The 13028-nt window shown below is 33.9% G+C and overlaps 1 pseudogene; it reads right to left on the bottom strand.

The window, feature by feature from the left end:
- Window positions 1-11241: 11241 nt before the first annotated feature.
- LOC117239200 lies at window positions 11242-12714 on the bottom strand (annotated as a pseudogene).
- Window positions 12715-13028: the final 314 nt, after the last annotated feature.

Genomic DNA, 13028 nt, shown 5'->3' with positions numbered 1-13028 from the left:
ATAGAGAATTATTTTGTGGTAGAATATAATGTTGTAATATTTGTGGTCTTTACTTTACTAATTTTGTCACTGAGCCGCTCTTTGGTTCGTTGAGCGATTCATATTCCGCATATATTCCGTACTTGCTTCGCTTGGTACTTTTATAATTTTCGCAGTTACAATAAAAAATTTAATTCTTAACAGATTAAAGATTTAACCTCTTGCTTTATAGTGTACAATAATTTTTTTTTTGTATAGGTTATGTGATCCATAGTTTGAGTAAGTAGTACATATATATATATATATATTTACGTGACAAGCTTTCATTTCAATCTATATTTAAGATTAATATTTTATCAGTTTCTGTTCGTAACAACATCGAAGTAGTCAATAAGTTTGAAGAGTATAATTAAGGAAATTATGAAGCAAGAGGTTAAGAACAAATTCTGAAAGAGGTTATGTACAACTCAGTAGTACTGCTTTACATTACTTTGCGAATTACTTTTCAAGCATAAAAATAGTTTAACAGCCACTTATAGTTACTTCCTTACCATTACATTCATTAAATTCGTTTGATTTTGTAAACAAAATAACCACGCTGACCAGTCTCTTATTTAAAATAGAATTATTTTGTCATATATCCAACAGTTTACTTTCTCTTCGTAAATATTATTAATAATTTTATCAATTTCGTATACTTCCATCCTTCGTATAAGTGACAATGAATCAGAAGAATTTCATAGCAATATTGAACAACATACAGTCAACTACAACACCACTAGATACATCCACCATACAGTCAACTACAACACCATTAGATAACAGCAATACAATAGATTATAATTTTCTACGTGTCATTGATTCATCATCATCATTTTCCATTTTTTTAGCATATGTAAAAACCATCCAATTTAAAATGTTTAAATAACAATAGCCTATACAATATAATTTTATGTAAAAAAAATTGATTATACCGTGCTTTAAAACCATGCTTTAAAATCGATATTCGCTGAAACAATACATCGCTCTGCGCTTCCAATTTGTTTTCGCACGAAGAATCAGTCCACTCATTGTTACCGTCACCATCTCTACCGTAATCTATATTACTCGAATAAATTCTATATCTTGATTGGAAAATCACATATTTTAACGAACTTCCTTATTTTTTGTTTTTTATGACTTTAATTGGCAATTTCCATAATGTTCTATAACTTGACAATAGACTGATAATATTTCAGGATATATATACATACATCATGTTTTTGAGGATTCTGTAGTAAAATAATTATAGGAAAAATAAACTATTTAAGAAAAAATTACCACCTTCGAGTAATAAATTATAGAAGGTTACCAATGTAATTTAAAACTTAAAAATAATCTATTACACGTAACAAAGAAAAAGATTTCTTCGCAAACGGTAACTCGAAAATTACAGCCATTGCTGTAGAAACATAGTTTTACAGGGAGAAGAATTTCGCTAGAAACTCTCGACGATGTCACATCAAGCGAAAATTCAATAAAGCGATTACTAACCATACTACCAGCGGCAATCGTGTTACGGCAATTCGTAAATAAGTTAGTCTTCTATTTGCAGAAACGTCTCTGGCAATATCGTCACACTCTTGATTACGTCGGCGCTATCAAATGGTCTTTGGAAGAAAGTTTTCCATTATCTACTTTTGCCCATGGCGTCGTTCCAACAAATGAATTCGAGTTCTGAATCGCTTTGTCTCGTATTACGACCTTATAACGGTGTTTCTTTAAACTTTAAACGATCGTAATAAATGTATTTACGGACGATGACTGATATCTGATCTGTCTTAAAGTTTCAACTAATTAGTGCCCCGTTACTTTGGACGTTATGAAATGTTGTATAACCAAAGACTTATCTTCTCTTTTGGTAGTTGCATAAGAGAAGACTGAGCCATTGAAACGCTCGAATAGATTAGCTGATTCGCCTAACGTATTTTTACTTCCGACGAGCTAAACACAAGAGCAGAAAGCACATAAGGAATAATACAGAAACGTCAAACGTATACAGAAATATATTTCGTAAAAGCATTAGTACGTAACATGTCTTTATAATTCTATTTATGTATAGTAAAATGGCTTGTATCCATTTTCATGAATTATAACTGACATTTCAAAGCATTCATGTAGATATGTAACTCTCGTTAATTAATAATTTAACAATGCGTCATGAAACGTATCATTTTCGTTTCTTTCTTTGTTTCGTTATACACAGGAACGAATTTGTAAATAAAGATGTATAATCAACGATAACATATGACAGCGAGTATAATAACTGTCAGCAAAGGAAGAGGTCGGTAAAATGATTGTGGTTGATTTCAGTGTATCGGTAAATAAGCTTTGACAGACGTTGCCGGGGGACTCGGTGTCGGTGAAACCGCGTCGATGAAATGATTGTCAGTAATTTAAAGATAACCCAATTTATTGATCTGTCTCCCCTTCATGGCGTTGTACGTCTCTCTATAAAACATATTCTACCTCGGAGGGCTGAAAAATTTAACTTGGTCTCACTGGACTGGACTGTAAGTAAGAAAATTGAAATGCAAAATCCACGTGTGAGCGCAACGGTTTAGATGGAAAGTTCGATAGGACAATTATGTATATTAGTCTGAAAGAAAGCTCGTGGCTTCGCACGCAACACGTAATTTCCCTCGCTGAAATAATCCTATTACAACGATACGATTTAAAATTTTCCTTAACAGACCTCGCAATGTAATTCTTCATCTACAATTTTTTATTCGGCCTGAAACAAGAGACTTTCGAAGCCTTATAGAGTCTCGCGAATCTAAAAGTCAGGTTTCAACGCATTTTCGCGTCTTATTCTATAATACTGAAGACATTAAAGGTGTTAACGATTATTGTCTCACTATGTACGTACATCAAACGAGTACTTACGTAAGAGACGAATGGAAATGGAAACAGCCGAGAATAATTGAAGATAATTTGAATACGTTCCAGGCTATAATACAATTTCTCGTGAACCGTAATTGATTCGCAGAAGGGAATTGCTGCTTCTCACGACTAGCAAAGTGTTTCGCAAAAAAAAAAAAAGAAAAGAAAAATGGTATCGGAAGGATAGAAAAAAAGCGGTGGCCTACATCAAGCAATCTTCATGCCGATAATGCATTTATTATTCAGTTCGTTCATTTTCTATCGCGTAACAGACACTGGGATAACTGACAGAACGAGCGTATAAATCTTGCATCTCTCAACCTGACTTCTCCCGATGGAAAAATATTTACTGGTCTGAAATCGTGCATCGCTAATTAGTAAAAAAGTAATAAGCAAGAAAGCAATTATACTGCCGGATTGGTATTTCTATTTTATTGGAGATTAATTAACCTGAGTAAACCAACAAAAACTTATCGAAAATCAATCGAAATTAAATCACCTTTTCAAACAGGCTATAAATAGCCAACTAATATTTGCAGTAATAAACTTCACTTTCGAATAAAGTATACGCTCTATAAATTGTAAATTGATAATTTCGTTATTATATCATTTTTCTTAGTCTAAACTGAATTCAGTGAAAAGAGCTTTCAATTGAATTACACACCTCATTAGTTTATGAATTATATTCGTTACCATACGTACAAAAGAAGGTTGACTGGTTTAAAAATTCAAAGGGTAGAACCTCCAAGCTCACGATTGGAAACAGATTCAGTTCAATGGTTTAATTTGCCATTTAATTGAATTCTCTGGCAATTTCAGCGAACTGTGGGCTTTAGAAGTGTCCAGCATTCAAAGGCAAGACCTCCTCCATCTTTCTCTTTCTTTCAGTTCCAACCTCAAGTAATTGACCTGTTAATTCGACGCTATATTTACATGCTCGCAAGGCATTCAGACGACTTCATTGCGTTAAATTCGCAATTTAGCAAACACGAATGTCTCAATCAATTTGTAGTTCGAAACAAATAAAAGATAATCAATTTTTCAAAATAACAATCGATATGTTCAATGCATTTGTCGATGCATTTGATCGTTATGTTCATTTAGCATTTTTATAATAAAAGCGTAGAACACATGTACATACACATAATATTCCATGAAATGATTTATACAGACTATGAGTCTCGTTTTATCATATTATAAAAGAATGAATTTTTCCCAATAAATGTAACTTCATACAAAATCTCGTTTAAAAAATTCAGTTTTTATTCTCATCAAATTAATTTAATATCGGAATATGTCATTTTAGTCGTTATAAAAATTTTATGTCAAAAAGCGTTCACAGATACATATATAAATAAATGTCCAATCCTATGCATTTATTTAAGCTGAAATCTGAACTTAAATATTTATTAACAATATTCTGACGAATATGTAATGAAAGATAAAAGCAGCTTTATTTTTTTTATAGGATGGCTCATGTTTTTTATTCATTTTATCTTTTTCGTTGTCAGCGCGTAACTACCTATCAGCCGCATGAATGCCAGGTTTTACTACTCAGAAGCGAAGAAGCACAGATGCAAATATACGTTACCTTGCATGGAAAGACGTTACATATAAAAGTCATAACGTAGCTATTTACACATGGGGAATATTTATTTTTGTATGAAATATTTTTGCTTCTGAATTCTCATTATAAATGTACGTCCATTTCCTACGTTAATGTACGTCTCTGCTTTAAAAACCTTCATTTAAATATAACGGTTAACAAAATATTATTAGAGAAATATTAAAACGAGACGCTAAAAGAACATTTTAATAAAGTACAAATGATTATTTGTTCTTTGTTAAATTGCACTGCTGTAACTCTAATTTTATTAAATTCAAAATGAGTCATTTATAAACTGAACCGGAATATAAAATTTTATTCCGCAAAAATCATAAAGTTGAAAGTTAGGAACGAATAACAAATGAATAACCTAGTTTCATTAAAAGGCACGTGGTTAAGGTACGCCAATCCGCGTAATAACTTTGACACTCCAATTATTATAAAATATGTATCCTTAAGGGATTTTTTGCGCGAATGCAAAATACTTTTCATACGTGCAACTGAATAAATGGGACGTGATTTTCAATATTTCTTTTTCTAGAATTTATAACAAAGTAACTTTTTCACAAATGTTTTCGCTAACATTTTTACAACGTAAATGTCTTCTTTTGTAATTAATAATTTCAACATTTCTCTGAACAGTTTCGTTGCGATAAAAAAAATATACAAAGCTTATGACGTGCTTGTTTAAAAATATTTATACGGAACAAGACTTTGAATTTGTCAGACCAATCGTTCTAACGAACGAATAAATTAAACGACTCGTAACAAAAAATTATTCTTGTCCATGTTTCTCTTTGTAAAAGTAATTCAAGGCAAGTTAGATGAATCGCTGTGTACCCTATTCGCGTAGCATGTGCTTTAACGACCAGCGTGCAAGCGTTAACGGTGTGCTTTAGTTTCTCTCTGGTTGTGTTAAGTGTTTAAGTAATGAGCATATACTCACTACGGGTGGTTTGCATGAGATCACCTGGCACCACTTCGGCTTCGAATGATAGCAGATGCAGAGACTGCAAACCGCAGGTCCCGGCACAAGCATAAGACCATGTCGAATGGTTTCTCCTTGAAAGTCAGTACAGTTGTCGTCTATAGCATCTGAAGACGATTCTCAGCTTGAATATCTTTGCCATTCGACGGTCGTACGCGCGGTTACGTTAACCGTTTCAACGCCACTCAGCGTGATCATGCTGTACGCGTAGTGTGGTGAACTGTGTCGCGATGTTTGGTTACGATTGTCAATTCACAACGCGCTCGGTTCCGAACGTAGCTTGTCACTAGTCTATCAGAGTTTCCTCTCGTAATTACTTTTCTTTCAAATAATCGTAAACCAAATAAAGAAAAAACTAATGTATAAATTACCTCTTGAATTGGAAAACCAATTACAGAACGTCACACAAACAAAAGGTAAAGCACGAATATTTGGCAACCTTTTGACTCTTTAGTGTAACGTTTCTGATATAGCTGATGAAGTGAAGCGTGAACGCGTTGAACGGTATGTTTCGACAATCCGATACGGATTTTTAAAACATCCCTGATAATGAAACGGCTAATAGCGTTACGAAAACGATCGTGCCAGGAAATTTTTGTTCGGATCCGCAACGGATCCGCATTGCGGCTGCCACAATGCTTCTACGTAGCATTGATGCTTCATCGATGAAGCACGATTGAAATTGGATATTCGATTTCTTACTGGGGAGAGAGTTTTCATATCGTGTTTACTGTTTCACTTCGCAAGTGTGCTTTACAGTATACGTTAGAACTTGAAATCGAGCTATTTGAGTTAAAGTCGCCTGAAGCTTGAAATGACGTTTAAAGGATATAAGAATAATAGAAGGCTAAAATTCAAAAGTGTATATACGTACATATACATTTCAATAAAAATAGCAGATAATCTCAAGTAAAAAAAGTAGATTCGCGCTAGTAAAATAGTTTCAAAATACTTGTGAAAAGTCAAACGACTTGACTAATTAAAAATGGATGTAAGAGCTTAAAGGACAAAGGCTTATAAGAGTATCAATTAAGTAACAAATTCACAGTGACAAAGAGGTTTCCAGTCGATCGAATTCAAATAAATCGGCTAATTTGAACGAAACTTTAGATACACGAGAAGCGACACTCGTCCTCAAGGACTACGAAAGTTCTACTGGGATGAATGAAAACTTTTGTCTGACCCGGTGTGTATACACAAGATGCGCGAATCTCGAGTACAGCTTGCATTAATTAAAGTAATTGGTTGGTTTGATCAAATTAATCGGTTTAAGCAAATCACTTTGAGTCCAATTACCGGATGTCATCGATGCTACGTTGAAATGGCGAACACCATCCAAGTAATTGATGTCCTCTGTAATTATTTGTTAATCATGCGCGGAATCAGAACGATTCGACCTCGTTCCAAAGCAAATCGTTACTAGAGTAGAGACGGGAATTAATAATTCGTGTCAATTGTTCGATCGTGTTCACAAATTCAAATGCGGTTGAGTGGCGGAAACCATTTATAACACGTCCCATACAGCGTAGATCGCACACACGTCTTAGGATGTATTTTTGGTACTTATATATACTCTATATATATTCTTACTCTATATATACTGTAATATCGTAGAACGACGAACGATTGTCGGGTGAAGAGGATTTGACGCTGGAGGAGCTGAGGAGTAAGCTCGTACAGATGAATCCGCCTATATCCGGTGCGAGATCTGTGCTGGTTGCCAGGTCGAACAGAGCGTGCAAACCTGGTCGATCTACTCCTAAGGGTTCGAAGCGCGGCGAAGATCAGAGCTAATTGAGTCGTCGAAGAGTAGAGTCGTGAGAATTGATAGAGTTGTTAGAGAGAGAGTGTGTGTGTGTTAGATTCGTTGTGACGAGAGTGATCAAATAACTGTAAAGTTATTTGATATAGATACGAGTATTGCATTTAGTTTCCGTTAAATATCGTTCTCTGTCCAATTTATATTTGTATATTCAATTTAGTATTAATAAATTGTAAGTAGTCGAAAAAAAATTTCTATCCTTATTTTCCGATATTACATATACTTATATGTACTCTATATATATTCTCTATCTTATATATACCATAAAATATTTCGTGAAATCGCGTATTCGTGTCTAATGTCAGGGATTCTCTTTCCATAAGTCTGCGTTTTCTATATTATCTTTCTTCCTTATCAGTAGGCATTCTCACAATTTGTGATTAATACTGCTCGTACAGGAATGTTAGGTTTTTGACGTTGTAAAATTTCACGTGAAATAATAATGCCTATATATTGACTAATTTATCAATTAATTAAATCCGTGTATATCAAGTTTTCTATAATTTAGTACTTTCGTGTAACTACAGAAATTTGATGCAATATAAAACTTGATTAAAACAGCGATTCATTAGGAAACGAGAATAATGATGCAAATATTTTTTGTAGCCATTATATAGGATTTCGATCGCATAATTAATCAGTATCAACTTACCAGTCTTTAACGGAAGGACATAAAGAAGGGCAGGCGGTACACAGACCGCAATCATGATCATTTTCATGTAGATGGTCAGACTGCCGTACATGTTCGTTATTCGTCAAAAGTAGCGATGAGAAGCGTAAAAGAAGTGCACTCCTGGTGTTTCGCCGTCCCGCGGTAGTTCCTCGGCTACCTTGATTAGCGACGCGGCTGCTACTTCTTGGCCACCGAAGTGCGCGGCGAATTGTTCCTTAAAATCTGGCCAGGTGAGCTCGTCGCCGTTCATTATCTGCGTAAGCCAATACGCTGCCGGACCCTCTAGGGCACGGTTTAGGGCAGAATACAGTGCGCTGTTTTTCAGGGGGTGGTCCCTCATGAGCAGGCCGACGGCTGTGCACCAGGCGGCTGGATCTGCGTCCGCGGCTTCGGGGTTGAAGCGCGGTAGCGATACCCAGGTTGCCCGGTGTCCTTTCTTCTTCTTCTTCTTCTACTTCTTCTTCCCTAGCGACCGCTTTAGTGCGCGCACGATACTCTTACGATCCCGTGCCGACAACATATGTTCGGATGCCACTTCTGATGTCGAGTCTGAATCCGAATCCGAGCTCGAGTCACATTCCGAGTCCGAGCTCGAGGCGCCCTCCCGAGCAGGGCTCGCGGGAGATTGCGATTCCGTGTTGGAGTTCTCCATCGTCCGGTCGCGGGTGGGGTACCTTTATTGTCGATAGTGACACTAGTGACGAGGGCCTCAGGCTTGATAACGAATCCGCGGCCAACGGGAGGACTATCATATAAAAAGCAACAGGATACACGAAATAATATAATTCTGACTAGGACAACATAAACGCAAGAAGTGTTGATATTGAAAAAAATATTTCATTTTGTATATAAATATTTTCATATTTAAAAAAGTTTCCGGAAGCAGGAAGATTTACAAACAAATAATATCATAAACCGAATGTTTCATGATCCTTTTCTAATTAGAGTGTGTGACAGCATGTGAGAACGTTTCTTAAAAATATGACTTATTGCAATTACTTAATCGCAATTATAAACGATTAAGACCTTCTCACAACGAGGCAATCTATCCAAAGTATAAAACTCGTTATGTTTGATGAGAAAACAAATCTCTACTTAGGTTTCATTTCGTTTCATCGCGTTCATAAAAAGTGAATTTGTATGAACACATCGTGCAATTTAGTAATTAGGACCGTTGATCTCGCTGCAACATAGATGGATAGAAAAAAGCAATTTAAAATGATACAACGTCGGGAAGACAATTATGAAAATTATAAATGGAACACAAGATAAAATTGTTTAAAATTAATTCTTCTTTTTTTTTTCAATCGCGAGTGTTTGCAAACGAAGTTTCAATCTGTTTACAATGATAGCAATGAGAGGAGGATGTCTATGAAAGTTATAAATGCGATATTGAATAACATTTCTGCGAGTGGGTTTGTTTTTCGTTACAAATGTTTTTTAAACGAATCTGCAATCTGTTGGAAACAACGGAACAGTAACGGGACGACTGATAGGGAAATAAAAAAGATCGCGTTTTATTTGAACAGACAAATCTTTGAAATCTATTCGAAAGTCTATTTGAAATGGTACGAGCTCGAAAAGAACGGTGAATACTATAGAAGAAGGATTAATTAAAATTCTTATTAATCTGTACGCTTTGTATATTAAATACCTTGATCGATGCCAAGATAACAAATTATTATACAAAACAGTGAAGTATCCACGTCTGACATTAATATTGAGTATTACCATTACTGTAATTTAATTTTTAACCGATCCTGAAAATTCCTTAGAACGTAAAAAGTATAAAATGTTACTGTGCATTTCAAGATTAAATGCACTGTAATTTAGAAACAGTTATGAAGCGGAAACAAATAATTTATTCAGAATAAGAATTCTACGTAATCATGTTAAAAAAAACGTACTTATAACGCGTTTAAACTCCAAATATGTAAAGACAATAAGGGAAAAGAATTAAACGAAGAATCGTATTTTTTGTAAATTCACACAAGATTTTATCTAAAAAAAAATTAAGATTTTTTGAAGAACATACAAGACGGAACACGAACAATAAAAATGGGATGTTAAATACAAAAAATAGATTGAAATTTAGATTATGAAATATAAAAAAATGATATTGCATAATTTACAATTATTTTCGATAGCTTACGTCAGTATGTTGGAGTGTAAACTATAAAATATTCAAAAACTGATACCATTCAGACATAATTTAGAAAAACAATAAATTGCGGAAACCGATAGTTAAAACTCGATACGATCGATACTCCAAAGCTCTAATCCTAATAATTACTCAGCAATAATAATCGATAATTCATGTTGATTAATGTTTGAACTCCGTTTTTTTTCTGTATGTGTATACAAATTTTGTACAGTTTGATAAAGCGAAATTAAATTATCATCCTTTTGTACTACTTCAAACATTGAGATTTGTCATCTTCAAGGTCGATCACACATAGTTTCAGATTGCGGAGTTGCAAGGGTAATTAATTTTGCAATCGGTTTTCCTTTGATATAGATGTGCATACAAATAGCCATTGATTGACAATATACCGAAGCAATTCTACTTTAATTTGAAGTCATCGATCCTTTGATATTTTTGGAAGAATAGTAAAAGTACAGAGAAAACAAGAAAAAATGGCGTTAACTAAAAGATAGCTCCAATGTATCTCATAAATATTATCTATATATCATTTGTAAGATGGAAGTGACCAAGATATCGAATTATACAAAAATTGTATGTAATGATTAATACTTGAACGTTACTTACATTTATGTACATGAAAATTTGATCTTTTATTAACTAAGTTATTGATCGACAAAATGACTTCCTACATAATTCTCCGCCTGAACTGAAATGCATATTTTTTTTTACGCAAGCCTTATGTGTAGCTAGCAACGAGCAAACAGATTAATTACTTTACACACGGTCGTATCTTGTTTGCTGTAGGCGAGTTCTCTCGTGTAATCAACGAAGTACTCAACTTTAAAGCGATAACAGAAGAACATTATTGTATCGATAAAAATCATGCTTTTTTCAAAGAAATATGTAACTCGTATTTTTTTTAAAGCAACCCTCATAACGTATTGAATAAAATAATCATACATTTTTTTTTGTTCAACATTTGTAAAATACGATATTATCAAGATCACCAAGGAGGTAATCTTCAATTCTTAATGAATATAATAAAAAACATAATTAATGATTGTTTGATGGTTTTATTATTATCTCTATAATACAAAAGCATAACATCGTGTCAACAGTTTATATAGTTCGTATGTTTCTGTAGGAATACACAAATAATAGTTCTCTATCACAACGTAATCTAAAGGGGAAACCCTAACTAAATGACAAAAATATCGGTAATAACTGGAACTAATGAATGTTAAAAGCAATCAGTATATTCCATACAAACTTCCATCAACACGATTCGTTCTTCATTCTCTCAACACACTAAGACCGCAATCTTTAAACGTTTATAAAACCATAAGCAATCGTGAAGTTTAGAATTCGCTAACTGGGCGTCTCTCAATCCAGTTTTTGATCTTGGGCAGAAGGAGGACCTTTTTCTCCAGCAGCTTCAGATTCTCGTAATTCTCGATCAGATCAGACTTGTACATAAAGTTCAAATAATCGAGCAGAGCAACGAATGTTAAATCAGCCCAAGAGAGAGTACCATCGTAGAAGTAGCCGTCATTTTCCTTCACTTGCTGGTCCAAACGTTCTAAAATGAACAGCAGCGTCTCTTCAGCAGCCTTGCGTTTTGCAGCTTTGACCTTCTCGCCCTCCTCATAGTGGAAGGCGGCAATTTCTGAAAATTTGTTTTCAGTTAAATACTATTCGCTAATGTTATACTAATTTGAATACAGTGTTGTGCGAAATTTAAATGATACTGAAGATAGAATTACAATCCTTTTTAATCCTTTGTCTTGTATTGTTGACATACGTGTATCGTTTGATTAAATCAAATATTAAATCGGATTTCAACTAATAAATACCTGAACAGATATGTACTATCTGTTATCAAGATTCTCATAAGATTTATGCAAAACAGCACTGGATACTCACTATGACGAATATCATGAATAGTATCAACAGTGGCATCAATATGATGATTTGCCCAGTCAGTCTTTCCAGCTAAGTCATATTGTTTGGCTAAGTAACGGCAAATAGCTGTAGACTGAGCAACCTTCCTTCTATCAGCTACGAGCATAGGAAGCTGGCCATAAGGAGTCACTAAAAACATACAACTAATAGAATCAAAGCTTCTATCGAACAAACAGATTATGATGCTTCTTAAATATCTAGCTTCCTGTTATCTGTTTTGGAAAGATATAATTTAATTTATTGATAATTTATCAGCAAACAAAGGGCATTGTCTCCTTAACAATACCTATTGTTCTCCCACATATCTTATAGAGCAATGGAGAGTAAACAATAATCTCTGTTATACTCTGCATAATTGTGTTCTACTTTATTTAGCTACTTTAGTTAAATTAGGAAAGATGAGATTTAAGAAACAGAATTTCTTTTCAGATTAAGAAACAGAAAGCTTACAGGGCTTTATTTCTGGCCAGACGTCCTTTTTGATACGTTCATCTTCAAATGGAATACTAGCATAGCTGAAGAAGAACGGATTGGTTCTGCCAATGCCGTAACTGGGAAGTAAGTCAATTTATAGAGCGGCATCTTCCTGGAAGTATAATGTATACAAAGTAAAAACAAAGAATCATTGATGACAAGAATTATATTATTACAAATTATGAAGTATAAGACAATTTAAGTAAAAAGCATCAACTACTAACTACTCGCATAGCTATTTGTATCTTTATATTTTAATATAGCTTAGATATAAAAAGAATATTATTTTTTGATGTAATAATGTATAAACTTGCGCCAAATATTATAACAAAATATTGCACTTTCTATTTAAGTAGGATAGACATATTACCGGCATTTATCTTTTTTCTATAGCAATGAAATTGTTTATAAAAAAGTTTATAAGAAAACTATCAATTAATGCAAACAACGCATTTC

Source organism: Bombus vosnesenskii, unplaced genomic scaffold (assembly GCF_011952255.1).
Source record: "Bombus vosnesenskii isolate JDL3184/JDL3185 unplaced genomic scaffold, Bvos_JDL3184-5_v1.1 scf7180000013885, whole genome shotgun sequence".
Lineage (NCBI taxonomy): Eukaryota > Metazoa > Arthropoda > Insecta > Hymenoptera > Apidae > Bombus > Bombus vosnesenskii.
This window is presented reverse-complemented; position numbering and strand designations above follow the sequence as displayed.